This window comes from Bos indicus, chromosome 2 (genome assembly GCF_029378745.1).
Source record: "Bos indicus isolate NIAB-ARS_2022 breed Sahiwal x Tharparkar chromosome 2, NIAB-ARS_B.indTharparkar_mat_pri_1.0, whole genome shotgun sequence".
In the NCBI taxonomy this organism is placed as follows: domain Eukaryota; kingdom Metazoa; phylum Chordata; class Mammalia; order Artiodactyla; family Bovidae; genus Bos; species Bos indicus.
In genome coordinates this window covers 65,412,134-65,438,260 of record NC_091761.1, presented here as the reverse complement: position 1 = coordinate 65,438,260, position 26,127 = coordinate 65,412,134, and the positions used below count along the sequence as shown (strand labels likewise).

Below are 26,127 nucleotides of genomic sequence, written 5' to 3'. Positions count from 1 at the left end.
TCTGGATGTGAGAGTTGGATTATAAAGAAAGCTGAGCATAGAAGAATTGATGCTTTTGAACTTTGGTGTTGGATAAGACTCTTGAGAGTGCCTTGGACTGCAGGGAGATCCAACCTGCCAATCCTAAAGAAAATCAGTTGTGAATATTCATTGGAAGGACTGATGCTGAAGCTGAAACTCCAATATTTTGGCCTCCTGATGCAAAGAACCAACTCATTGGAAAAGACCCTGATGCTCGAAAAGATTGAAGGTGGGAGGAGAAGGGGATGAGGGAGGATGAGGTGGTTGGATGGCATCACCGACATGATGGACGTGAGTTTGAGTAGGCTACAGGAGTTGGTGATGGACAGGGAAGCCTGGCATGCTGCAGTCCATGGGGTTGCAGAGAGTAGGAGACAACTGAGCAACTGAACTGAACTGAGAATTCTGTTCTTTTTCATAGTTAACAGTCATTTCACTTTGTGATGTTTTTGACCTTTATAGTGTCTTTAATTTTTCAACATTATTTTTTTCCCTTTATTTTATTTTCTATCTTCCAGGTTAGCTTTCCTCAGATTTCTCATACATAGTCTTTGTACTTGACAATATTTAAGTGTGTGATACTAAAATATTGACTGAAAGTTCTGAGGATGTGAAAGATGAGCTAGTCTGATGTGAGTTTTCCTATATGAGCATCAGGGTGGGCTGTCTATTGGGGAAATTTCTGATGTCAGTACCTTTCCAATGTCATGGCTTTCATCACGGACTGGCCATATTCCCAGAGAAGACTCTTTCAGTGTCCTGCCAGAAGGGTGAAGATCTAGCTTTCAGTGTCCTGGACTCGGAACTGAGAAAGATCACATGTTATCACATGGAGACATCACATGTCTCCAAAGCAAATATGCATACATTCATTTATTCCCCTGTTGATAGTCCTGCTCTCTTGCCCTCAATGCACTGATATTCTTCCATGCAGACCATCTATTTTATTTCATTCTAAAGATAAGCCATCACTCTGCCAGTTAAGGAAGGAGCAGTTTCTGTATTCCTCCTTTACTTGTGCTTATTCTCTTCTTGACAGGTTTGCAAAAGCTACTTTGTCTTCCAAGAAGGCATCCCCAACTACTGCAGCATCCCCCACCCCAACCTTCTTCTTCCTGAGGTTTTAAGCTGTTCAAGAAAAAGGATGAGGTCATCCCAACTATTGTGTGTCCTCTGTGCCTGGCACATGATGGCCCACAGTGAGGGTTCAATGAGTGAATAGATGAGCTCCCCCTCCCCCCCCCTTTTTGGTTGCACTTTGTGGCATGTGAGATCTTAGTTCCCCAACCAGGGGTGGAATCTGTGCCCCCTGCAGTGGAAGCCCAGAGTCTTAACCACTGGACTTGCAGGGAAATCCTAGTTTCTAAGTCTTTGATTCTCTGTAAATCAGATTACTTTTTAGTATTCTCTATTGTTTGATTGAATTCAACTTTCTCAGCTCTTTTTATTCTATCCCTATGTATTCATCTGCTGTCCAACTTCCAAAATGATCCCTTTTCTAGCTTTCCATATATTGAGTTTAAGCCTTAAAATATCCCTTCACTGATTGTGTTAGCCCACTAACAGAAGGGCAAGAGAGTCAAAGTACATGTTAAATCTCCTCTCTTCACACAGAACTTGCTTTTTATTTTCTATTTATGTGAAGTGTGATAATGGCTTTGTTATTGAATATAGCTTATAATTTATGTGAGAGCAATCTAAATCTGATATATGAAAGATGACTTTAATTACAATAAGCTTAAAGCAAAGCTCTCCTTCTTAACACTGCTGCTGCTGCTGCTAAGTCGCTTCAGTCGTGTCCAACTCTGTGCGACCCCAGAGACGGCAGCCCACCAGGCTCCCCCGTCCCTGGGATTCTCCAGGCAGGAACACTGGAGTGGGTTGCCATTTCCTTCTCCCCTTCTTAACACTACAGACAAGAAAAAATAATTTGGCACTAACCCAATGAAGGGGGATACATAATTATAAATCAAGATGAATATGCTTGGAAATACTCTTTCCATTCATTTCTATGCCCTTGCTAAATTGCAAATTGTGTAACAACCTTAATAAGAAAATTCCTAAGCCTGTGCAAACTTGTGGGAGAGGTGTGGTCATGCATAATCACACACTAAAATCTGCCAAGGTAGTGCATACTATGGAATTCATAATTTACATTTTTATTCCACACAGTAGCTCAAAGCCGGAAATAAACGTGTTCATGAATATGTGTCAGGTTAATTACTTTTTCCAGTTGTATCACAAGTTTAATACAAGCTTATCAACAACCTGTTGCTAGAGTAACCTATTTGCTAATCTTATGATAAATCACACACAAGGTAAATTAATGTTGCTCTGTTAATTGCAATCATTTTTTTCCCCCAGAGCTCTGCTCTTCTGCAGTCTTTTCAGAATGACTGGCTTCCTTAGCTAGAACCAAGCCAGACAACAACACACTGTAGCACTGCAAAACAAAAATAAGCAGAAAGCACATGTGGGCTCTTATTCAGTTATTCCATCTCATTCTGAAGTGACCCTTATTTGCTCCTGAAGCTATTGTCTACTCTCCTTTCCTTGATTCTGCCACCTCTTGTAGGTGGCCTTGGACCTTACAGTGGTCTTTTCTCACTTCTGTCCTCTTTCATTCCTAAGCAGTGTTTGCCAAGATTACTCAGACTCTCTTTACTAAAAGGTAACTTACAGGGACTTGCCTGGTATTCAGTAGCTAAGACTCCACACTTCCAAAGCATGGGGCCCAGGTTTGATCCGTGGTCACAGAACTAGATCTTGTATGCCACAACTAAGGGCTCTCATGCCGCTACCAAGATCTATGATCCCACATGTCATAACTAAGACAGTGCAACTAACTAAATAAATAAAAACAAGTATTTTTTAAAAAGGTAACTGACAAAACAACTCAAACATAATGAGCTTCAATAGGAAATCTTGATTTCCCACCTTAAACCCAACCCTTCACTTGTTTAACCATACATTAGTTGATAATAATAAAAGCTTATATAGAAGATTTATTTAGCTAGGTGCTAAATACTTTTCATATATTAACTCTTTTTACCATCACAATAACCCTATGAAATAAAATCTATTATACCCATTTTTATAAATAAGAAAACTGAGTCCAAAGAATTTATGTAATTTGCTCAAGCAAAAATCCCTGGTCAATGGCAGTCCATATATGTGAACTGTACCCTCATTCACCCCAGTTTCCCAAGCCAGAAACCTAGAAATCAGCATTAATTTCTCTTTCTCTTTCTCTCTATGTTCTTACCATCTTAGGCTAAGCTACCATCATTTCTCACCTGGCCTGGTGTATCAGCCTTCCAACTATTTCCATTCATGTTCCTTATTTTTCATATAACTGGCATGTGAATTTAAAGGTTCATCTAGTCAAGGCTATGGTTTTTCCTGTGGTCATGTATGGATGTGAGAGTTGGACTGTGAAGAAGGCTGAGCGCCGAAGAATTAATGCTTTTGACCTGTGGTGTTGGAGAAGACTCTTGAGAGTCCCTTGGACTGCAAGGAGATGCAACCAGTCCATTCTGAAGGAGATCAGCCCTGGGATTTCTTTGGAAGGAATGATGCTAAAGCTGAAACTCCAGTACTTTGGCCACCTCATGCGAAGAGTTGACTCATTGGAAAAGATTCTGATGCTGGGAGGGATTGGGGGCAGGAGGAGAAGGGGACGACAGAGGATGAGATGGCTGGATGGCATCACTGACTCGATGGACGTGAGTCTGAGTGAACTCCGGGAGTTGGTGATGGACAGGGAGGCCTGGCGTGCTGCGATTCATGGGGTCGCAGAGTGGACACAACTGAGCGACTCATCTGATCTGATCTGATGATTATAATGAAAGATTTTTAACAAACTTATTTCAAAAACTGACTTCATACCATCAGAATAGCTGTATAGATAAAGATGTATTAATATCTTTATGGTGTGGGCAACACAACTAACAAACCAAGTCTGACAGACCTTTGTGGAGCACTGCCCCCAAACAAAATAGAGAATACACATGCTTCAATAAAACTTGGAACATTTACAAAACCTATGTCATAGGCCACAAAATGAGTTTCAATGAATAACAACTAATTATTATCAAATAGACTACAGTCTTTGATCATCATATAATAAATTTACAAATCAATAACAAAAAGATCACTTCCTTGCTGTTTTCCCTTTACTCTTCCCCCTATGAAAGGGAACTACAATTCCCAGGCTGCCTTGGGCTCTGATAGCGGAAGGCACTGATAGCACTGACCTAGATTAGCAGGAAGAAAGGGAAAAGGATGTTTCTTGGTTCCTCTGGATTGTCTCTCTTGGCTCCCAGCTTCTGTTGGGCAGTCCCCTCTTTGGCTCTAACTCACTCCAGATGGGTTCTGCTTTAAGCTTGGGTGAAGCCACCTCCTTCTGTTGTCCCCACAGACATAGAATTGGTAATGAATTCCTGCTGTTGCTAATCTCTGGATTGCCTCAGTGTCCCCAGTTGCCTTCTCAGTCTGTGGCCACCATGGAATCAATTCTCTGTGTTAAATTTCTCTCTAGTCAAATCTGTATATCTATAGCTATATCTATCATATATCTATCATGACCAATACAACCCCCTATACTTAGAAACTATGGCTAAATAATTCATGGGGTAATGTTTAGAAATGAGGAATTACACAATCTATGTATCACCATTTGAGGATGTTGGTAAAGAAGTACTTACAGCGAAATTTCTGTCTTAAAAAGCAAGATCTGATGTTGATCCTCCTCCAAGTTTGGCTAACTTGTCTGTGCTATAGTCACCACTCTTTAACACTTTTCTTTTCTTTTAACCAATTCTGTATCATTCTTTAATTTTTGAAGCAACTGTCATTCTTTTGAAAACCTCCACTAGGGACTTCCCTAGGAACCCAGTAGCTAAGACTTGACGTTCCCAATGCAGGGGGTCCAGGTTCAATTCTCAATCAGCGAACTAGATATCACTCGCTGCAAATAAGAGTTTGCATGTCCCAACTAATCACGTGCCACAACAAAGGCTGAAAGTCCCAACTGCCAAAACTACCACCTGGTGCAGGCAAATAAATAAATATTCAAAACAAAACAAAACAAAACAAGCAACCCTCCATTGATACTATTAGCCTTGGAAACGATAGTTTCATCCTCTATGTCTGCCTCTGGCACTGACTTTATGCTGGTTTCTATACCCTAACATCTGTATCCCCTGCCTTGCCTTTTCTCCTGAATACCATTTCCATGTTTGCAACTGTGTATTAGACATAGCATACATTATTCAGGACATCAAATTTGACTAAATTCATCATCTTGCTCCCTACCCTCTAGAATTTGCTGTTTTAATTCTCTCTCTGACCCTGTCACTTTCCCAAACAGCCATCCTTGAAAACTCAGACACCTTCAAAGCAGACACTGCATTTCTTTCACAGTAATATCTTTTGTTCCAAGCAAAGAGCCTGACGTGGAACGAATATGCAGTCAATGTATTTTGAATCATTGGAAGAATCCACCCCCTTTCTAATTCCATATCCCTGTTTTGATTATCTTGGTAATGCCCTCTCATATTTATTCTCTTTATGTTTCCTATTTTCAATGTTACTAGTTTTCTTGACCACTCACCTGGAGAGAGGCACAGGATAGGCTGAAATTCTGAGAGTTAAATTATAGCTCATCTGAAACCCTGAGAGTGAAATTATAGCTCATCTCATAATAGTGTTCAACAAAAGCCATGTTAAAAGCAAAATGTTTCTAAGTCAGTTAGAAGGGTAAGACCTGACTGGGGGTTCTAAATGCTGATAACATAATGGAGAAAGAATGTGTTGATCCAATGGGGAGTTGGTATGTGGAAAAGACTGTAAAGGCTAATACACCAGCAGAACCCCTTGAAGTTCTTTCAGGATATTTCCCTGTCCCTGGACTCAGCTTCTCCCAGGGATGCATGTAGCCCAGTTGGTTCGAGTTTTTGGCATAGCTGGATTTAGCTTCTCTAGAACCACATCTAACCACTCCCTACATTTCTGGCAGTCCCAGAGCTATTCCTTCAATTGACCAGGCTCAGAATGTAAAAATTATTTCTGAGTCTTAGCCCTGTCTAGTCCTCACATCTGCCTGATTGATCTTTTTTCATTCTTAATCTCTTTCTCTTATTTCACTCCTTCCTTTTCTCTGCCACCCATAATTTATAAGGCACTCATTAAAATAAACCCATAATAGTCCTTCAGTTAGATCTCTTTGCCTCTTTCCACCCCTCCTAAGAGTCCTGCCCTTGGCACCAGATTTCTCATCCTCTTTTTTTTTTCTTTTTAAAAAAACTATTTATTTTTATTTATTTGGCTGTGCTGGATCTTAATTGTGACATGCAGGATCTTCAATCTTTATTGCGCCATGCAGAATCTTTCATTGCAGCATGTGAACTCTTAGTTGCAGCATGTGGGATCTAGTTCCCTGATCAGGGATTGAACCTGGGACCCCAGCATTGGAAGCACAGAGTCTTAGTCACTGGACACCAGGGAAGTCCTTATTTCTCATGTTTTTGATGCATTTCACTGTGTAATGCTGTAAGACCAAGGAATGTATGAACATTCCCAGCAGACTTTCCATCCTGGCATTTCAAATAGGCACTGCCTTCCTCAGCAAACCCAGTGGTTCACCTATGGCCAGTGTCACTGTGGGTTTCAGGCAGGTGGTATTTTCTGTCCTTCTGTGAACACACAGTGTTCACACTCCCCCCACTGCCTTTACACTCAGGGTGCCCAATCACAGCTCAGCTCAGTTCAGTTTAGTCGCTCATTCATGTCTGACTCTTTGCAACTCCAAGAATTGCAGCACACCAGGCCTCCTTATCCATCACCAACTCCCAGAGTTTACTCAGACTCATGTCCATTGAGTCGGTGATGCCATCCAGCCATCTCATCCTCTGTTGTTCCCTTCTCCTCCCGCCCCCAATCCCTCCCAGCATCAGAGTCTTTTCCAATGAATCAACTCTCCGCATGAGGTGGCCAGAGTATTGGAGTTTCAGCTTTAGCATCAGTCCTTCCAAAGAACACCCAGGACTAATCTCTTTTAGAATGGACTGGCTGGATCTCCTTGCAGTCCAAGGGACTCTCAAGAGTCTTCTCCAACACCACAGTTCAAAAGCATCAATCACAGCCACACTTCAAAGTCCATCTCCTCCTAAAAATCTCTGCTGATATTCCTGGCTGACGATGATTCATTCCTTGTCTGGCCTTCTTCAGGTGCAAGGACATTTAGATGAGATGGATTTGCCGTGAAGCTAATGGGGCTTCCAGGCTTCCCAGGTGGCACTAGTGGTAAAGAACTTGCCTGCCATGCAGAAGATGTAAGAGACGCAGGTTCAACCACTGGGTCAGGAAGATCCCCTGGAAGAGGGCATGGCAACCCACTCCAGTATTCTTGTCTGGAGAATTCCACGAGCAGAGGAGCCTGACAGGCTACAGTCCATAGAGTAGCAAAAAGTTGGACATGACTGATGGGACTAAGCGCGTGCACACACACACACACACAAAATGAGGCTTCCATTTGAAGGCTCCCTTCTTGGGACAGTTCCCTCCAAAAACTTTAGGCCTAACTTTTATTTACACTTTACTATTTTTTCTGAAAGAAGATCTTTCAAGTTGTAAAAGCCTGAGGTCCTACATAGTGTGGCTCTGTCCCTGAATTTGGGCAGTTAATTATATTCTTTCCTTTCCCTGAAGTATTTTCTAATTGATTAGTATTAAACAAATTTGTTTTCCAAATTTGGTGTGAGCTTCTTGCTACATAATGTTGTCTAATGTATAGCGTAGTAATTAAAAGGGTCATCAGTAGAGTCCCTCAGAGCTATATCCAAAATTATCTCTACCATTTCTTGCTCTGTTGCATGTTTTATTTCTCCACTTGATTGAGCCTCAGTTTCTTTATTTGTTAAGTGGGAATGATTATAGCAAGGGCTACATTATGACTTTCTGAGGCCCAAAGGCATTTTGCCCTCATGGATGCTTACTCCATAAAAAATATTATAAATTACATTTTATGGCTGTGAGAAAAACTAATGTCCAGGGAAGATTATATTCCTTTATTTTCCCTTCTGATTCTAAAAGAAACTTAAACATTTTCATGGACCTCTAAAAGCATTGTGGGTCCTAGGCATTGTACCTAATGAGCATAATGGATAAGTTGGTCCTGATTACAGTCTCCACAGAAGGTAAATCTGGTAAATAATAAATGAGACAGTGCATGTAGAGCATTTAATAAAGTGCATGGCACGTATTAAGTGCTCAGTAGATGGTAGCTATTATTACTGGGTTGGCCAAAAATTTCATTTGGGTTCTTTGGGTTTTTCCACGAGATGGTAAGGAAAACCCCGAACGAACTTTTTGGCCAACCCAACATTTTTGTTATTTGTCATTGTTTCATTCCTCTTTTATATCTTTCACAATGAATAACAGAAGATAAAAGCTTCCTTGAGCAACTGAACTGAACTGATGACAAATTGAAATTATAATGGATTAACCACACTTACAGGCATACAAAAATGGAGTCAGGTGGCCATTGAGAATCTGATCTCAGACACATCTCCACACCATGAGAACCTGAGCTCTATTTGAACTGTACCAGATCCAAAGACACTACCAGTTGTATTCAAAACAACACTTGCCAGCTGCAACCTTGTGGTCTCAAGGTCTCCCTTTGTAACTAGGCAACCTTTTTAGACTCCAAGCAATTCTTACTTAATAAGCACCCTTACTTCTTTCCAGCTCCAATTATAATTCTTGAAAAATAATTCAAGTAACTCATAGTAATCTTCAGTTTTCTTCCCTTATAAGCCATTTTGTGATCTGGGAGAACACAATTCAACTGCTTCTTGAATCTGTGTATCCTGCAGTCCTGCTGCTGCTGCTGCTGCTAAGTCGCTTCAGTCATGTCCGACTCTGTGCGACCCCATAGACGGCAGCCCGCCAGGCTCCCCATTCCCTGGAATTCTCCAGGCAATACCAGGCTCCTCCATCCATGGGATTTTCCAGGCAAGAGTACTGGAGTGGGGTGCCATTGCCTTCTCCACCTGCAGTTCTAACAAACCCCAAATTAGCACTTTTTAATTTCAATCAGTTCTCTGTTTCTGAAGCTTGATTAACAACCCCTGTTCTAGGAACTTCCCTGGTGGTCCAGTGGTTAAGACTCCACCTTTCAATGCAGGGAACATCAGTTTGATCCCTGGTCTCAGAAGATCCCACATGCCATGGAGTCACTAAGTCCGAGAGCCATAGCTACTGAGCCCATGAACCACAACTACTGAGCCACACACCCTAGGGCCTGTGCTCCACAACGAGAGAAGCCACCCCAGTGAGAAGCCTGAGCACCACAACTAGAGAATAGCCCCACTTGCCACAACTAGAGAAAGCCTGCATGCAGTGATGAAGACCCACTGGAGCCAAAAAAACAAAACCCTATTCTAGCTTTTAAGGAACTTCCAGAACAGATGCACATACAGCACTAGAAGAGAACATTTTCAGGACTGAATAAGTACTGCTGGCATTGAGCATTCAGAGGAGGAAGCAGTCACTATAGGCTGAGGTTTTGAGAGAGGCCTCACAGTGAAGAGTGACAGCTGATTCATGAAAGAAGGTAGACCTAGGATGTGTCATGGCCAGGAAAAAAGAACACAGGACTGGGTCTAGGAATAAAACTGGTTTTGCCATTCACTAGCTTGGTTTCTTTGAAAATGAAGATACAGAAAAATATAAATCTGTCAACATCTACTCTAAACAAAACAAATTTGGTATAAGAATATTAATATTTACAAAAATATAATTTAATGCAAAAAGAAGGATATAATATTAAGATAAGCAATTGTCTACCAGGAGGATAGAATCATCATGTACTTGTATGTATTGCCCCCTTGCACCCCCAAAAAACAGCCTTGAAATATGTTAATCCCCAAACTGGGAGAATTTAAAACATCTCTCTCAGATAATGATGGACCAAGCATTTAAAACATTGATAAGGATAATGAATAATTGATTTGAACAACAAGAAGGGGAAACTGAAGCACAGAGCTTCAGTGAAATAGCTTGTCCAAGACTATATAGCTAGTGACAGAGCAGAGATTCAAACCCAGGAAATCTTTTGTTGCCAGCCTGCGGCTAAAGTGGAATTATGCAAATGTATTTATATAAAAGTATTAAAAACAAGTCAACTAAGCATTCAATATTCAACTCAACAAGTTTGAAAATAGATAAACCCCCCAAAGAGGAAGCAAACAAAAACTCTAAACACCCAAAGCTGGTTCTTTGAAAAGCCTATAAAAATAGGTTTCTTTAAATATTGACAGAGAAACTCAAAGAGAATGAAAATATGAGAGAAAAAGATGTGAGTAAAGAAAGAGACATAACTAGAGAAATATCAGAGACTTTTAAAATTATGGATGAATAGTATGAAGAATTTTTTACCAATAAACTGAAAAGTTAAAGTGTATTTTTTTCTAGAAAACAAAAGTTAACAAAGTTGCCAAAAAAAAAAAAAAAAAAAAGATGAACCAATACCCAGTAAAGAAATGGAAAGTACTCAGGACTCTTGCAACACTCCTTTTTTCACTTACAAAAAGAGAAGGTACAGAAAATTTTATGGTGCATATTAAAAAACCTTTAAAGCAATGATAATCCAAAGTTTTAGAGATTTACAATTACAAGCAGAAAAAGGAGGGGGAAGAAAGCCATGAACTTTGTTTTATGAAGGTTTAACTACCTTTTCACCAAAATGGGACAAGAACAATACAAGGAAAGGAAAGATGAAATTTTTCGAGGTAAAATTAACAGAGATCTTTTAGTCTGAGATCCAGTGAAATGTGTTTGCTATATGGAAGTAGAAGGCAGAGGGAATCTTAACTCAATGAAACTGCTGGGCTCTCCTCACTGACTAGCTTCCCAGATTATGAAGAATGAGGCATCAGCGTTCTGCATCATCATCCAATGCAAAGGTAATTTTTTAAATTGGATCCTTCTATGACCCGAAGAAATGAGTTTTTATTTCCCAGTGCCATTACTATTGATACTTTGCCGTTCTTCTTGACCTTAGGTAGAGTGGAACATGACTGAGCACCATTATAACCTCACTGGGATACCACACAGACAGTACTCTACAGGTAATCTAGTATTAGATTAGAAATTATTAGAAACTGCAAGAGTTTTGTGGGACCCAATGACTCGAAGCTCCTTCTACAGCAAAGCTTCAACTAGATCAGCTATTGCACAACAGGACTGCTTTTGATTTCAGCTGCTTTTGTTCCTCCTCTTTGGTCACATGCCTTATTCTTTCTATTTTTATAGTCAACAGTTGGCTAAGTAGCAAGTTCACAAAAGGTACTTGCAGGGTGTCATTTGTCAAAAGCTCTTTTAGTTTTAATTAGTTAATTTAGTCTTCTTTATGCTATGGATAAAAAGGCTCTTTGTATCAGAGAGATGGTACTTAATATGTTTTAGCTTTTCCTGCTTTTCAACAATAATCCAACTGATAAGAGTTTTAAGAGCCATTTCATTTTATAGCATATGTATATAATTATATAATTTTCTATTTACCTATGGAAGACAGCATTGAATATTCATTAGGAATAAAGGCTTTGGAGTCAGAAAAGATGGGATTTAAGTCTTGGCTCTAATAGAAAATGGTGTGGAAATAAACACACCCAGTTGTTAATAGAGGTTACCTCTGGAGGCCAGCAGGCACTCCACTTTTACTTTACCCCCTCTGGATTTAATGAGCATATGAACTTTTTTAACTTGAAAAGAAGAGAAGGGAAGGAAAGGAATAGGAAGAGAGCTAATTTTGTGATCAGAGGCAAACAATTCTGCCTCTCTGTACTGCAGGTTACTCATGCATTATATAGAGAATACTGAAGGATTATTATGAGGAATACAGGAGATAAATGCATATAAAAAATTTTGCACTTCACTTGGCACAAATTCAGCATCCAATAACTGTTCACTGTTACCCCTAGCAAAATACTTAACTCAATATTTGCCATATAGTAAGTGCTCAAAAAATGGTAAGTAGTCAAACAAACAAACAAAATATGATAGGTATTCCTTCTTTTTTTCCCCCAGTTTTATTGAGATATAACTGTATAAGTTTAAGGCATACAGAATAATGATTTGACTTACATTCATCATGAAATTATGACTACAGTAAGTTTAGTGAACACCCATCATCTCATATAGATAGAAAATTAAAGAAATAGAAAAAAAATTTCTTTGTGATGAGAACTCTTAGGATTTACTCTCTTATAAGTTTGTATATATAACATACCACAGAGTTAGTTGTACATTATATCACAGTGTTAATTGTACATTATAGGTACTTACTTATCTTATAACTGGAAGTTTGTACCTTTTGACTAATGTTCATCCAATTCCTCCTTTCTCTTCCCTCCTCTGATAATCACAATCTGATCTCTTTTTCTCTGAGTTTGTTTTTGAAATAAATTGTAGCTACAACACTGTTAGCACATGACACAGTGATTCAGTATCTCTATACATTTCAAAATTGTCACTACACTAAGTCTAGTTACCATCTGTCACAATACAAGATATTACATAGTTATTGACTATTTCTGCACACTATACATTTCATACCCACGATTCATTTATTTTGTAACTGGAAGTTTGTTCCTCTTAATTTTCCTCACTTATTTCTCTCCTCTTAGCCTCACCCCCCACAAATGATAGGTATTCTTACTAAGTACATTTTTAAATTTTATTTTTCTTGTTCTTGTCTATATCTGAAAAGTTTTCCTTGTATTTTGCTTTGAGTTATTTGCAATTGGTTCTTTGTTTTTAAAAAATAAAGGCCCAAATTGAAGGACAGTTTTTGAACTGGCCTAAACTCTTCAAAAGTGTTAATGTCATAAAAATAAAGATTGAGAAGCTATTAATGCTGATTTTCTGATACTTATCATTGAATATAATTAGTTACTAAATAAATGTAGAAACCCTGTGATCCATTGCTAATATAATATAAACTGATGTGACTGTCCTGAAGGATATTTTGGCCAAATCTTTCAAAAATAGAAATGAATATATCCCTTGACTCAGAAATTCCACTTCTAAGAAATTATCCTATAAAGATGCTTCCATTTGTGTGAAATGAAATGATACAAATAAAACAATATATTCTTTGTGTGAACAAAGTTTAGAAACTTGCTGGACCATCAGTAATGTGATACTTAAATAAATTCTAATACACTCAAACAATAGAGTAAAATGGACTTACTATACTGCTTTGAGTGTACTTTTCTGGAAAGAATTCTGAGAGAAGGGAAGTTAAGAGAATAAGGCAAAGTACAGAACATTGGGTAGAATATGCCCCCATTTGTGTGTGGGGAAAATGTATGTGTGTATGCATATGCATATATGCCGGAGAAGGCAATGGCACCCCACTCCAGTACTCTCGCCTGGAAAGTCCCATGGACGGAGGAGCCTGGTAGGCTGCAGTCCATGGGGTCACTCAGGTTGGACACGACTGAATGGCTTCACTTTCACTTTTCACTTTCATGCATTGGAGAAGGAAATGGCAACCCACTCCAGTGTTCTTGCCTGGAGAATCCCAGGGACGGGGGAGCCTGGTGGGCTGCCGTCTATGGGGTTGCACAGAGTCAATCATGACTGAAGCGACTTAGCAGCAGCAGCAGCAGAGGGCCTGGTGGAGAAGGCAATGGCACCCCACTCCAGTACTCTTGCCTGGAAAATCCCATGGACGGAGGAGCCTGGTAGGCTGCAGTCCGTGGGGTCACTAAGAGTCGGACACGACTGAGCGACTTCACTTTCACTTTTCACTTTCCTGCATTAGAGAAGGAAATGGCAACCCACTCCAGTATTCTTGCCTGGAGAATCCCAGGGACGGGGGAGCCTGGTGGGCTGCCGTCTATGGGGTCGCACAGAGCTGGACACGACTGAAGCTACTTAGCAGCATGCATATATGCATTGATTTTTATATGCATCTATTTATAGTTTATATTAAAATATATTAATATATATATTTGTGGGTCTTCCTGGGTGGCACTAGTGATAAGGAATCTGCCTGCTGATGCAGGGGATGCAAGAGATGCAGGTTCGATCCTTGGGTTGGGAAAATCCCTTGCAGTAGGAAATGGCAACCTGCTCCAGTATTCTTGCCTGGAAAATTCCATGGACAGAGGAGCCTGGTGGGCTGCAGTCCATGCGGTTGCAAAGAGTCAGACATGACTGAGAAGCTGAATACACGTGCATACCTATAGTTGTATACTTATATATGTCTATGTACATACTTTTTAATACATTGATACATGTATGTATTTGTAAAAACATAGTATACCTCTAATGATGCTTTTAAAAAAAATTGAGGATACTGTTAGCTCCAGAAAGGAAACTGAGTTACTGGGAGATAGAAAGTGGGTGTGACTTACTTATCTTGGTATGTACCATTTTGTATTTTGTGCAATGTACAGGTATTATGTATTAAAAAAAACACTAAAGAATAGAGACAATGCAGAATGTTGGAGAGTCAATATGAAATCAGTTGAAAGAAGTGAACATTTATTTGTTAATGACATGAGTACAAGCAGATGGAAAGAGAACTGTACTGAACAATTCTCCAAATATAGAGACCATCTACTGGAGAAAGTCAGACAAACATGGCATGTCCAAAAATCTGTTTCCAGTTTAAAGCATATCTTTTCATGGAGTAAGGATGTTCACATGATTCATTTCTTCATTTTTAAAAAAAAAAAAACTAAGGTAAAGGGGTTAATTTTATTGTATATGAATTAAACTTCAATTAAAAATATAATGAATTTTTAGGAGGTTAATAATGATGACTCATTCATACCATGGAATACTGCTCAGCAATAAATAGAAAGGAAGTATTGATACACGCACAAGTTGGATGAATCATCCAGGCATTGTGCTTATTGAAAAAAGCTTGTCTCAGGAGGTTACATGCTGTAAGATTCCATTTATATGGCTTTCTCAGAGACAAACTGTAAAAAAGAAGATAGTGGTTTTCAGGGACTGGGAGTGAGTGACTATAGAGGGATGGTAGGAGAGAGTCTTTTTTGGAGGGTGGATGATGGGATGGTTCTATATCCTGGCCATGGAGGTAGTTGCAGGAATCTATACATGTGTTAAAATTCATAGAACTTTACCTCAAAGGCAAAAAATCAAAATAGCTATATAATAATATATAAACTAAAAATGTTTTAGGTTAAAACGCACACATACACTTAAATGTGGGGGTTCTTGCAAGAGCTATCTCCAAGCTAGAGTTCATAACTTTAGCATTTAAATTTTGCTTCTATACCAAGAGTCAGCAGGGTTTGGCTCGTGATTTGATATTGCGATCATATTGTCTTATTCAACATGACAACCCTAACCTTCTCCATGATTCTCTTAGAAAGAGTCAGGGAGTATTTAATAATTCCAGAGTCTCATTATTACGGGAACACAGTGGCTACACATTGTAATTTCCCTCTCATGTAAATGCACCAGCCAAGTTGACATTGGTGGATGGTCATGACACACCCTGTAACACAGTTTTATGGTTCGTTGTTACAACACACCTTAGGTGCCAGTATGAAGATGACTCAACGGAAGTAAGGATTCCAGGGCAGTGTCAGATCTGAAAAAGCAATTCCAGTACCAGTTCCTTGTCTCACAGTGGCTTGGCAACTTCACCTCTCTCAAAGTAGAGAGGAAAATCAAGTCAAACAGGCCTTCCTGAAACATGGCGTGAAACACCACATGTCACCTTTGTTCCTGGAGGAGACACTAAACAAGTACTTGTTGAGGTAAACTATTACATATTCTCCCCATTTCTCACCTAAGCAGTTGGAAGTTAACTATCTTCTTGAAGACATGAAAAGAGCAAAACAGCTATCTGGCATTCTTATATTTCCCCTGCTGGTAATTCTCTCATAGCCTACTTATTTTACACATTTCTTCTAGACTTCAACACAAATAGCTCTAGGAAAAGCCACTTGTTATAGGGCAAAATGGGCTGATGGTTCGAATTATCCATCCACAGAAGAAGAAATGATCCTGAAGAGAAAGCTGCATAAAGTATTTCCTGGTTGAAAAGGCTCTGGAATCAGCGTCTAGAATTTGAATCTCAACTCTGAAGTGCATCAGCTGTGTGACCTTAGGTAAGTAACTAAACTTCTCTGGCCTCAGTTTTCTCTCTGTTCATTACAGGTGCTAAAGGAGCCTACTGAACTGGGGGTAAGATTAAATCACATAATGGCCATAATGCGTCTAGAAGGAGGCTTGTGTGTGTGTGTGGTTGCTCAGTTGTATCTGGCTCTGTAACCCCAGGGACTGTAACCCACCAGGCTCCTCTGTCCATAGAATTCTCCAGGCAGAAATACTGGAGTGGGTTGCCATTTCTTCTCCAGGAGATCCTCCTGACCCAGGGATCAAACCTGTGTTTCCTACGTCTCCTGCATTGGCAGGCAGATTCTTTACCAGTGCACCACCTGAGAAGCCCAGTAAATGGCTTAGAGAGGCTTAATGCATATTCAGGACCTGTGAACCATTTTCACATGCTAAGTCATTAATGCGACCAGGAAGGGGTGGAACTTTCCAGGAAGGTGTTTAAATTCCTTTTGCTGCCCAGTTCGTCTAATGTGTTTAGGGTGACCTACAACAGGGGCTGCTGCCTGCTTCCCTGTTGGCATGGTGTCCTGTTCCCTCATGTCCTTTTCTGATCTGCCAATCAATCTGGAAATCTAATCATCCCTGAGTTTTTAGTGACTTTGACTTCTCCACTTAGAGAATGATGGTGTAAGTAGTGTACCTTAGGCTGGGAGCAGCTGGGGCCAATCAGCAGTCTTCAGGTAGCACCTCTTACCACACAAGTCAGCCCCAAAGCCTGGGCTATGACCCCTTTGTGAACTGGCCACCACCTTGCGCTCCCTTCTCATGGTCCAGGGTCCTTCTACACATTGATGATACTCATCTTTCTGCTTCCCTTCCTTTTCTCTCCTTCCCTCCCAGACCAGAGTGGAATCAGTTCAGTTGTTCAGTCATGTCCGACCTTTGCGACCCCATGAACTGCAGCATGCCAGGCCTCCCTGTCCATCACCAACTCTCAGAGTCCACCCAAACCCAATCCAACCATCTCATCTTCTGTCATCCCCTTCTCCTCCTGCCCTCAATCTTTCCCAGCATCAGGGTCTTTTCCAATGAGTCAGCTCTTCGCATGAGGTGGCCAAAGTATTGGAGTTTCAGCCTCAGTATCAGTCCTTCCAGTGAACACCCAGGACTGATCTCCTTTAGGATGGACTGGTTGGATCTCCTTGCAGTCCAAGGGACTCTCCAACACCACAGTTCAAAAGCATCAATTCTTTGGCCCTCAGCTTTCTTTATAGTCCAACTCTCACATCCATACATGACCACTGGAAAAACCATAGCCTTGACTAGATGGACCCGTGTTGGCAAAGTAATGTCTCTGCTTTTTAATATGCTATCTAGGTTGGTCATAACTTTCCTTCCAAGGAGTAAGTGTCTTTTAATTTCATGGCTGTGGTCACCATCTGCAGTGATTTTGGAGCCCAGAAAAATTAAGTCTGACACTGTTTCCACTGTTTCCCCATCTATTTGCCATGAAGTGACGGGACCGGATACCATGATCTTAGTTTTCTGGATGTTGAGCTTTAAGCCAACTTTTTCACTCTCCTCTTTGACTTTCATCAAGAGGCTTTTCAGTTCCTCTTCACTTTCTGCCATAAGGGTGGTGTCATCTGCATATCTGAGGTTATTGATATTTCTCCTGGCAATCTTGATTCCAGCTTGTGCTTCTTCCAGCCTGTGCTTCTTCCAGCCCAGTGTTTCTCATGATATACTCTGCATATAAGTTAAATAAGCAGGGTGACAATATACAGAACTTGACGAACTCCTTTTCTTATTTGGAACCAGTCTGTTGTTCCATGTCCAGTTCTAACTGTTGCTTCCTGATCTGCATACAGATTTCTCAAGAGGCAGGTCAGGTGGTCTGGTATTCCCATCTCTTGAAGAATTTTCCACAGTTTATTGTGATCCACACAGTCAAAAGCTTTGGCATAGTCAATAAAGCAGAAATAGATGTTTTTCTGGAACTCTCTTGCTTTTTCCATGATCCAGCAGATGTTGGCAATTTGATCTCTGCTTCCTCTGCCTTTTCTAAAACTTGAACTTCAGCTTGAACATCTGGAAGTTCACGGTTCATGTGTTGCTGAAGCCTGGCTTGGAGAATTTTAAGCATTACTAGTATGTGAAATGAGTGCAATTGTGCAGTAGTTTGAACATTCTTTGGCACTGCCTTTCTTTGGGATTGGAATGAAAACTGACCTTTTCCAGTCCTGTGGCCACTGCTGAGTTTTTCAAATTTGCTGGCATATTGAGTGCAGCACTTTCACAGCATCGTCTTTCAGGATTTGAAATAGCTCAGCTGGAATTCCATCACCTCTACTAGCTTTGTTCATAGTGATGCTTCCTAATAATAGAATGGAATAGGGCTCATTAAAGCCTTATAGGGATAGTGCCAATGAAGAACTTTCCAGATCTGGACTTGGTCCAGAGAAGACTCATTAATAAAGATCAACTGGGAACTTCCCTGGCAGTTCAGTGGCTAAGATTTCACCTTCCAATGCAAGGAGTGTGGGGCTCAATGCCTAGTCGGGAAGCTAAGATCCCACATGCCTTGCAACCAAAAAACCAAAATTTAAAACAGAAGCAATGTTGAACAAATTCAATAAGAACTTTAAAAAGGGTCCACATCAAAAAAAAAAAAAAAACAAGAATCTTAAAAAGATTGACTGTACACTCTGGGAGCCTATAGGTAACTGCTGCTTCCATTGATGTTTACTATTTATTGCTTCCTCATAATCTTTGGGAGAAGGCAATGGCAACCTACTCCAATACTCTTGCCTGAAAAATCCCATGAACGGAGAAGCCTGGTAGGCTGCAGTCCATGGTGTCACAAAGAGTCTAACACAACTGAGTGACTTCACTTTCACTTTTCACTTTTATGCATTGGAGAAGGAAATTGCAACCCACTGCAATACTCTTGCCTGGAGAATCCCAGGGACGGCAGAGCTTGGTGGGCTGCTGTCCATGGGGTCACACAGAGTCGGACACGACTGAAGCCACTTAGCAGCAGCAGCAGCAGCGTAATCTTTGAGTGGCTATCTTGCCAATTTAGGAAGGCTGAGGAAAAATTAATTTGCCAACAAAAGTCCTTCTAGTTAAGGCTATGGTTTTTCCAGTAGTCATGTATGGATGTGAGAGTTGGACTGTGAAGAAAGCTGAGTGCTGAAGAATTGATGCTTTTGAACTGTGGTGTTGGAGAAGACTCTTGAGAGTCCCTTGGACTGCAAGGAGATCCAACCAGTCCATTCTGAATGAGATCAGTCCTGGGTGTTCTTAGGAAGGAATGATGCTAAAGCTGAAACTCCAGTATTTTGGCCACCTCATGCGAAGAGTTGACTCATTGGAAAAGACTCTGATGCTGGGAGGGACTGGGGGCAGGAGGAGAAGGGAACAACAGAGGATGAGATGGCTGGATGGCATCACCAACTCGATGGACATGAGTTTGAGTGAACTCCAGGAGTTGATGATGGACAGGGAGGCCTGGCATGCTGCAATTCAGGGGGTCGCAAAGAGCCCAACATGACTGAATGACTGAACTGAACTGAAGGAAAAATTCCTATAAATGTTATTTTCTACCACATGATATATTTACTATTTGGCTTGAAATTTTGATTTTTGTGTTTCTTATAAAAATATAAATAAAATCACTACTGTTTTCAGGCCAAACACAGATTATTGTACAACAGTCTACTGTGTATAAGAAGAGTATCACACAAGTTGGAAGGGTTAATTCTAGAAGAATTTGACACAACACTATAATAATACAGTATTAATAACGGAACTAGGAATGAAAAAGGAATCCATTAAGTCTTCGGAATCTGTGAATATGCAATGGTACACAGCAAGGGGGAATGAAGGATGCAGATGGAATGAAGATTGCCAAGGGGCTGACTTCAAAGAACTGATATTTTCCTGATTATCTGGTTCAGCTACATGAAATCACAAATCCAGGGAGGCAGGAAAGAAAGTTAGGCAGAAATTTGAAAGAGCTTTACAGGAAACCCTGCTCCTCTTCTCAGCAGATTTCTCCAGCTATTGTTCTATTAGTCTCTCTCCCTTCATTGCTTAACTTATTGAAAGAATTGTCTATGTTCTCTGCCCAGACTTTCCTCACTTCTCATTCATGACTTAATCTATGATGTTTTTGCCTTTACGTTGTATTGAAATTGTGTTTCCCAAGGTCACCAATTACCTCCTTGTAGCTAAATCCAGTGACTATTTTTTGCCTTCTTCTCTTAGAGATCTCTGATAACTCCTCTGTCATAAGATAATTTTACTTATTCTGATTTGTGTGGTTTTACACTTCCCCATTTCTCCTTCAGCCTCTCTGGATGTTCCTCCTGGAGGTCAGTGCTTCCCTTGCCTTTCCCCTAAATAATACTTATGATTGGCCTTCCACTTCTTCTACAGACTATTAAAAATCATCTACATTCACTATCTCAATGAGAAAGCATATGTTGATGACTCCTAAATATTAAATATCTTCCAGCCCAAAGTTTCCACCTGAGTTTCCAATCTTCATATCCATGTGCCTTCTGAAACCTCCACTTGGTTGTTTCAAAAACAGCTTCATTTTAGACTCTGATACTCCAGTATGGGTGCAAATGGTTTATTTTGGGGGGAGGTGATCTCTGGAGGCCTTCTAAGGGAATGAGACAGGAAAAAAAAGAGAATCAGCAGAGGATGTGTCAACGAACAGCTATTGTGGTTGATACCTGAGGCTTAGTCTCATGGGACCCTCTAAACCCTGGATGGAAGATGCCTCAGAAATGGTGTGTAGAAAAACAAGAAAAATTCCCTTGCAGTCCAGTGGTTAGGACTCCGAGGGCCCAAGTTCCATCTCTGATGGGGGAACCGAGATCACAAAAGCTGTGCGGTGGAGGCAAAAGGAGAAAGATAGCTAAGATTGTGATTCATCAGTTCCTGTACCTCACTGTGGTTGGTCACTCTTGGGACATCAACTCCCTGAAACTTTGTAGCTGACTACATGTGCCCTGAAGCAAAACTCACTTTAGTGAGCAAGGAATGACCACAGGCAGAGAGATGCAGATGCTTTCTTCACATACAGGAACTTATTGTTCAGTCCCTAAGTCATGTCTAACTGTTTGTGACCCTGTGGATGTCAGGCTTTCCTTTCCTACACTATCTCCCAGAATTTGCTCAAATTCATGTCTTTGAATAGTAGGCTTCAGGGACATGACTAGGTCATTGCCAGTGTCCACTACACACCTCAAGTCAACCTGTCCCAAACTGAATTCCAGATCTTAGACTCAAATCTTAGACTCAAATCTTAGACTCAGATCTTCCTTCTGGGTCCCCCATTTCAATAGATGACCTGACTATCAACCTAGTGTCCAAGCCAGAGACTTGAGCAATCTCAGTAGCAGGCTAAAGTCCCCCCTCTCCTTTCCTACACCATCCACATATCATGTCCTGTCAATTCTACCTTCTAGAATTTTCTCGAATCTGCCCTCTTGTACATTCCACAGCCAATACATGATCTCAGAGGACCATTGTCTCTTTCTTGGATAGCTACATAGATCCTGCTTTGGAGTTTTAATCTCCTATCTCCAGACTTTGTCTTTCTCAATCTGTTTTCAACATAGCAACCAGAGTGGCCTCCAGAAACAAATTCAATCATGCCACTTTCCTGCTAAAAATTATTCAATGACTATTTCCATAAAGGTAGAGGTCATACTTTGTAATATGGTTTGCTAGACTTTCCGTGATATTGCATTTGTTTACCCCTTTAACCTCAAGCCACATCCCTTTCCTGTTCATTTATTCCCTAAAAAACACAGAAACAAAAACATTTCTCTCCTTCACCCCTGCATGTAACTTTATATTCTCAGTGCTGTCAAATATGCCATATGCTCTCCAGCCCCTGGGACTTTGCTCATTCCGTCATCCATTCCGTCGTCATCCAACGACATTAAGTCCTGTCGTTCCTGAGATCACAATTCCAGGTTGATTCTTTTAGGAAGTCTTCCCTGATTTCCTCCAGTGTAAGATTAGTTAGGGTTTCCTGGGTAGCTCAGCTGGTAAAGAATCCACCTGCAATGCAGGAGACCCCGATTTGATTCCTGTGTTGGGAATTTCCCCTGGAGAAAGGATAGGCTACCCGGTCCAGTATTTTTGGGCTTCCGTGGTGGTAAAGAATGGTAAAGAATCTGTCTACAATGCCAGAGACCTGGGTTCGATCCCTGAGTTGGGAAGATTCCCCTGGAGAAGGGCATGGCAACCCATTCTAGTATTCTTGCCTGGAGAATCCCCAGGGACAGAAGAACCTGGTAGGCTATTGTCCACCAGGGGTCGCAGAGTCAGACATGACTGAGCGACTAAGCACAAACGCACAGAAGCTTAGTACCCTATGTGTCCTCAGTTTGGTATTTCTCACACTGAATTGTAGGCTGTTTACCGGCTAGATTCAGCTCCCTCCTCCAATAACAAAAGCTCTATTAAATAGGTCTTTTAGGTGGATCTAATAGGTAGATTAGGTGTCATCAGCACATTGCACGGTGTGGCACATAGTAGAAAATAATACATATTTGTTGAAAAACATCTCTCCATGCTATGGCAAAGCAATAAATTTGTAAACTTGGCTGGCTGTTGACTCTTTTCCAAATGCCTGAAATCTGAGAGCCAATGCAGTTTTTGTATCTGAATATCACATAGCAAAGAGAGGCCTCTCTTTGAAGTCAGTGGGCCCGAAGAGAGTCTGCTATCAATAGACCTACCTCCCACCTGCTGCTGGAGGAATTTATCACAACTCTGAAGAGTATCCAAGAAGATATGTCTCCCAGAAAATTCAAACCACTGATCTTTCCAGAGCCCCTCCTTTTAGGAACCCAGTACAAAATCAGTCTATTCATCTTTCTGGTAATGATTTTTTTCCCTCCTCAAAGCACTCAATTCACTTTCCATCACTGGCATGTAATCCAGAAATAATAGAGGTCAGTCTAGTACAACTCATTTCCAAAAAGGGAAAGTGCCAACACCCCGAAAGAAAAGCTCTGAATTAAGTATTCCCGAAAATAAATCAGAGGATATGAAAAGACCTATTCAGCAGATCATACCTTTTTTTTATTGTTTATTATAAACATATCCCCCAATAGAAAGAGTTAGATTTGAAAACAGCGTTCTGGGACAGTCTTTATAATTATATCGTGGGTTTCAAATCTGAACATTTCTTCTTATTCTGTTTTCTAATAAAATTCTACTCAGGGATGCTAATATTTAAGCCATTTTTAAAACCCCTAAACTCCCACTTTGTGGTGTGTATAGTCAAAAACAATGACCAGAGACCCTGTGAACAAGTAACATAAGTGAGAAATAAACCTTTGTTATTTTAGCCACAGGTTGGAAGGCTTTTATGTGTGTGTGATTTCTTTAATTACTTTTTTATTGGCTGCTCTGGGTCTCTGTTGGCACCTGCGGGCTTAGTTGCCCCATGGCATGTGGGATCTTAGTTCCCCAAGCAGGGATCAAACCCGCGTTCCCTGCAAGTTAGATTCTTAACCACTGGGCCACCAGGGAAGTTCCTTGAGGGGGGTTTTGTTCCTATAGAAGAAGTGATTATTTCCTTTCAGCCCTCTGAATTCAAACCTCATTGAGAAGTGGACACAGGAATCAGACAGCTGAAAAACAAAATAATCAAAGGGACAGTTTGGAGAATGGATATTAACCAAAATTCGGTCCCCTGATAACTTTCCCTACAGATTGACTAAACTTCAAGTCTCCTCATTCCAGCCAGATCCTGACATAGAAAGCTTATGCCATGGATAAATAGAATGAGAGATGCTTGAGGAGAGGTGGGGCAGAGAAGCAACAATGAGGTATAGGGGCTAAGCTGAGCATACTGAATTCCTGCTCCCTATCACCAGGCCGGGAAGGCACCCCTCCAAGGGAAGAATTTCCATCCTTTCCCTTCCTAAGGTGGAAAAACCAACAGTTGAAATAATGGAATGTTGATCCAATTAAGCACAAAAGCTAAAGAAACTCAAAGGGCCTTCTTTCACCTAGTTTTAGACTTCCGTGGTGGTCCAGTGGTAAAGAATCTACCTTCCAATTTCGGGGACATGGGTTTGATCCCTAGTCAGGGAGCTAAGATCCCACATGCTGCAGGGCAGCTATGCCTGCACACCACAACTAGAGAAGCCCATGTACCTCAGTTAGAGAAACCCCTGCACTGTGACAAAGAGCCTGTGCATTGCAGTGAATACCCAGCACAGCTAAATAATAATAGTAAAAAATAAAAATTATAAAACAAAGTTTCACAGTAAGGTAATTTATTATAAATAAATAAAAATTTATTGTAGGTTGTAGATGCTAAATTCATGCAATGTGGACTCTGGAAGATAAGGTGCAAGGCCATCTATCTTCAGGGAAAGCAGGACCTTGTACTGTTTTGGGTTTCATGGGAAGCTGGGTTAAAAACAAAACAAAACAAAACTCTATCTGGGTAATAATGGGTTGATCTGCGCTCTAAGACCAGCTCTGAGAGAGAAAATGTCCCAACAGACAGCCTGGATTCCTAGTTAGAGGAATGTGAAAGAAAAAGAGACAGTCCTATTATTTTGGCTCAGTATGGAGAAAGGGCTCTGGGTCCGATTAGAGGCACATCAGCCTCAGAGATTGTAGAAGCTCATGATAAAACACATCTTTTACCCAACATTTGCCTTCCTCAGTTGTTACTTCCCTCTTTCACCAAGTGAACAGTGTTTATTCATTTAAATCTGGGATTCGATGGACTTTAGCTTTAAGTTCATAACAAAAAAATAAATTGCTGAGGACAAGGAACACCCAGTTTGAAGCAGGAGGAGAAGCATGATGCAGTGATACCTTGGAAAAAACAACCAGCTTATCCTATGATTGTCATGTGGGATGTATCAGCTGAGTAACAAACGTGTTTGACTTCCAAAGCAACAAAGTGCCTTCAGCCTCTGCCAAGTTGTAAAACATACACACACACCTACAGAGAAAAGTCAAGGTAGTTAGAGGTAGGTAGATAGAAAGAAGGAAGGAAAGAAGGAAGGAAGGGGGAATGTTTCTCTCCTTTTTTTTCTTTTAACATTCTATAAACTATATAACAAATTGAGTCAATTTGGGTCAAATACCTTTTTTATGTGTCACAACTAAGAAACCACGAGATCATCATGTGAAAAGGACGAGTCTGGCGTTACATCTGAAATTGTAATTATCTTCTTTGCATGAACATTGGGAAAAGGTTTTCATGTTAGTTTATTTTTGTAAAACATTCTGCTTCAGCTGATCCTAAGACATCTGAATGAACGACACAGAAGTTAAGGATCTGCCAGGAGAGTAAGCATACATCATTGAGATTGCCATTGAAGCTTTTTCTTTTACATAAAACTTTTCTACTGTTTGTTCATTTCCTTCACAGTTTCTTGTTTACTATATGGAAGCATGACTAAAATTACTGGAAAAGTATTCTTGGGACCTATTTTTCCCTTCTGAGGTTACCCAGTTAGTAGCTGATTATGAATGAATGTTATTTTTTCCCTGGAAAATATAAATAGTTTAGATGGATTAAATAATAATCCTTTAATGTTATATTACCTTATTCTGATATGGCAGATTTCAGTTTAGGTATGGTTTATAAATTTTATTAAATAGATGTTTCAGAGAGCTATGATTAGCTTCCAGGAAATTTTTAGACAAGGACCTATATATGTGCTTGAAAAGTTCCTTCATTAATGAACACCTGTTATCAATAGTTTTAATTTCGGGTCAAAATTTATGATTTGTGGTTTCTGCCTGTCGTCAAGCAGTCTATCTATCCTATAAAGTTTGCTGTGACTTTCCAGCATGGCTCGAATATGTGAGTGAGACAGAATCCCACTGCCAAGATGTATTTTCTGATGGTATTAAATCTGATTTATGGCTTACTGTCTTGGGTTATTTTTAAGCTCCAGTCATTCTTCCACAGTGGGAAAGAGC

The 26,127-nt window shown here is 40.4% G+C and overlaps 2 long non-coding RNA genes across 4 annotated transcripts in view; one reads left to right on the top strand and one right to left on the bottom strand.

The window, feature by feature from the left end:
* The window catches only part of LOC139176455 (uncharacterized), a 40,229-nt gene extending 34,486 nt beyond the window's left edge, over positions 1-5,743 (bottom strand). Inside the window, exons 1-2 of the long non-coding RNA XR_011560964.1 lie at positions 5,636-5,743; positions 717-826 (exon numbers count right to left, since the gene is read on the bottom strand). This is a non-coding gene — a long non-coding RNA (uncharacterized lncRNA). The remainder of the gene's footprint in view (positions 1-716; positions 827-5,635) is intronic.
* Positions 1-26,127, top strand: part of LOC109568443 (uncharacterized) — a 98,942-nt gene that overhangs the window by 52,579 nt on the left and 20,236 nt on the right. The window contains exons 2-6 of one of the 3 annotated variants that reach the window (XR_011560960.1): positions 1,061-1,235; positions 3,295-10,991; positions 11,090-11,156; positions 15,608-15,830; positions 16,067-16,184. This is a non-coding gene — a long non-coding RNA (uncharacterized lncRNA). The remainder of the gene's footprint in view (positions 1-1,060; positions 1,236-3,294; positions 10,992-11,089; positions 11,157-15,607; positions 15,831-16,066; positions 16,185-26,127) is intronic. The other 2 variants (XR_002182249.2, XR_011560963.1) reach the window with 2 other exon arrangements.